This window comes from Ambystoma mexicanum, chromosome 10 (genome assembly GCF_040938575.1).
Source record: "Ambystoma mexicanum isolate Mex_15411 chromosome 10, UKY_AmexF1_1, whole genome shotgun sequence".
NCBI classification, from domain to species: domain Eukaryota; kingdom Metazoa; phylum Chordata; class Amphibia; order Caudata; family Ambystomatidae; genus Ambystoma; species Ambystoma mexicanum.
Window position 1 is genome coordinate 1,537,111,898 of NC_090932.1, and position 3,236 is coordinate 1,537,115,133.

The 3,236-nt window shown below is 50.4% G+C and overlaps 1 non-coding gene across 1 annotated transcript; it reads right to left on the minus strand.

The window, feature by feature from the left end:
• Positions 1–2,652: 2,652 nt before the first annotated feature.
• Positions 2,653–2,793, minus strand: LOC138496637 (U4 spliceosomal RNA). The gene has a single exon (XR_011278130.1). It is a non-coding gene; the product is annotated as a U4 spliceosomal RNA (small nuclear RNA).
• Positions 2,794–3,236: the final 443 nt, after the last annotated feature.

The following is a 3,236-nucleotide window of genomic DNA, read 5'->3' on the forward strand; positions in this document are numbered from 1 at the left end:
TTGCCATGGGAAAGACATGCCTGTTTGCTGTGCAAATGAAGTGCAGACACAGACAGAAGAGACCACTTGACTGGTAGTAATTGAAGAACCTGACCAAGAGTGAGGAATTAGACCATCCGCACGGGGAGTGTGCGCTCCACCTGGGCTGGTTTGATACTTTTAAAAAAGAAATGGAATGTTGGTAGGTAAACCTCCTGGAAATGTGTGGGGCTATTCCGCACACATTTCCCAATGGACACTGCACAACAAACACATAGTCAAGTGCACTCTGGGGGACACAGTCTACCGGTGCGGTCCTCCTGTCACATTTAGCTGCAATGTGACAGCCATGGGTACATCAAAGCATCTCTGAAGGGGGAAGGCAACACCTTCCTCCGGCCCGGGTCAGCCTACTTAAAATAGCAAAGGCTCCATCGATATGCCCTGCCTATTATTAGGTTCTCTCTGATGGCAGCGCATACTGATGAGAGTTAAGTGAAGCAGGCCTGCGAAGAGGCCTCTTCACAGAACTAACACAGGGCAGGAAACCCCAACACCTTTTTCATATGCAATGTGTCAGCTTGAAGCTAGCTCCCACCCCTCTGTATGAAGGCCATTGAATGTCATGTGTGGAACAACTGTTTACAGTAGGCAACCGCTGCAGGGCCACCCCCTTTCAGAGGGAAGATATATGTGATTTGATGGAGACAGTCTGTTCTCGAGCTCAATTAACCAGAGAGCCACTTTGATCCACAGGAGACAGGAAGATGGGTGCGGCTTAGTAGTACATGTTGTCACCCCTTACCTTTCCTGTTACAAAGCACTCTGGTCATGACCTTACGCATGACAGAAGATTGTTGGTGGGGACCCAGGATTGGGTCTTTAAGGTAGGCTTAGCCTGCTCCAATCACTGGGGCCCATTTGGCTTTAAAGGAGGGCTGAGCCCCTCACTTAGCAGAACATCCGAAGACTTCAAAAGGAGTACGAAGAAGGACGCATTCGGACCCTCGGTGAAGGTACAGTCTGCCTCACAGCTTCCACCAGTGAAGGAAGTCCAGAATTTCCAAGAGGGAAGCAAAATCCCTCCCAAAACATCTCCCAGGGAACAGATGGAGATACCCGACTCAGAGGATCCATCAAGCAGCACCAGAACCGGTACCCAGCCAGCACACAGCATGCCCTGCTAGGTTAAGCCAGCAAGCTTCCTAGGTGGGAAGTGCCAGAGAGTCTCTGAACAAAGGACAAGGCCGTTGCCGGCAAACACTCTTCTCAGCTTTGGGTCAGCCGCCTTAAAGGTCGACTCAAGCCCTGAGAAGAAGCTCGGAGGAGTGCCACAACAAGCATCAACCAGCGTCCATCTTTTAAGTTCTTTTCGAAGCAGTCGAGCTCTCGAACTGCGACCGGCTGCACCACTGTGACTGTTCTCACGCTGCAGTCACTAAAGCCGTCTGAGAACCCTCGACCAGCGTTCCAGATCCACCAACCAGCACACAGACAACGATTCTTGACCCCGAGCCGCCATGTAGGGCAGCCTGCAGCCGTCCGCCCAGCCTCGCTTACCAAACTGCCTGCCAACTGATATCCACATCTGTCGTCCCTCTTGAACTCTGTCGCCAGAGCTACAAAGCATGCTGGAAGCGACACGATGCTGTCGAGTACCAAGATCATCTCAAACACCAGTTACATTGTGGTTCTGTCCCCCTGGTCCTTCTCCAAAGGCCCTTAGTGACATTTACGACCCCTTGCTCCCTTGGTGCTGCAACCAAATAACCTTGAACAGTTCAGACTGATTGCTTTACCGACTACACTCCTGTCAGTATCCAGAGTGCATCCCTCTCCTTTGTGAAACTGTCTGTCCCCTGTTTTCCTTTATAGGGTGGGTTGTATTTTGTAGTGTGTTAGAACTGTCTGTTGTATTAATACTAAAGTAGATATTTGTATACAACCTTGACTGGACAGTCCCTTTTATCAGTGGGTAACAATTCTTTTTTCGCTCTGTTGCAACTAACCAGCCTGACGTTCCGTCCTCTGTTCGGAGCCCTTCCGGTGTACTAGAGGTGTGGGACTGATTGATGGTCTGGAAACCGATATTCCTCCCTAGATCACTGGTGCCCCGGAAGTTGATTCGTCACACCAAGAGAGGTCGGGTTGTTGACTCCACGTGAATATGTGTCTATAGAATGCATGGGGACAGAAATGCCCTTTTGCCTCTCTTGGGAAGACTGAGATGGTGAGCGAAGGCCAAAGGTAAAGCGACCCCTCTGCTGCGGTTGGCTACAGTGGCAGCCCGACCTCCCTGAGTAACCATCCAACAATCTGATGACTTTCGCAAGAGCAGAGGTTGAACAGATGTGACAAAGAGGATCGAAGGCAGACAGGTCACTGTCTGCTAGGTTCTGAAAGCTCATAGTTTTCATGTCGTGAGATCAAGAAGGCAGCGAGACAACTGAGGCGCTTAATGCACCTGCTGCATGGTCACGGTTCCATAGACTTCGCTGCGCCGCTTGGAGTTTACGAATGCGCTAGCTTCTGGAAGTAAACCCCTTTGTTGAGGGTAGGCCACGAGAGAACAAAGAATAGAAGGGATGGGTTCCGAAAAACACACCCCTCTTGCTTGGTCTTCTCCAGTGGAGTAAAAGCGTCATTGTCTCGTTTTCAAACAAAGCGGTTCAGCCTCCGTAGAGACTGTCAAAAATTACCAATTCCAGCTATATTTCAAGCTGTCATGGCGGGGTATTGGGTAAAGTTTTCAATAAGCAATAATCGCGCCTCGGTTAAACCTCATGAGCTACGATACTGCCGCTGCGCAAAGCTAAAGCACCTGACCCAGAGGCCTGTGTGCTCCGGGAATGGATTCCCATTTAACTTGCAGTGATCCCAGCAAGCTTCATCCTGAGCATCCTTTGTCAAACTCATAAAACCGCCTGGATTCCAGTGCCGAGATTTGTTGACGTGAACACCTGTATCATCTTGCGCTCACCAAACTGACAGCAAATATAGTAGCAAGGTATGCATAGGATCCTGGGAGTAAACATGCAAATGAGCAGGCTGCTACCTGTGCGCTCTTTCCCTTAGCATGATAGGTGGCCTGTTGGCAAGTGACCCCGCCCTCCTGAGAAATTATTGGGCAGGCCGCTGCCAAGGCAACATGGGAGAGGCTTGAGAATGCAAAGAGCCATTGGAGGATTGCACAGGAGCGAGGACAGCATCGAGAAATGGGCTCCTTTGGGGACAGGTGAAGTGATGCTCCACCAGGA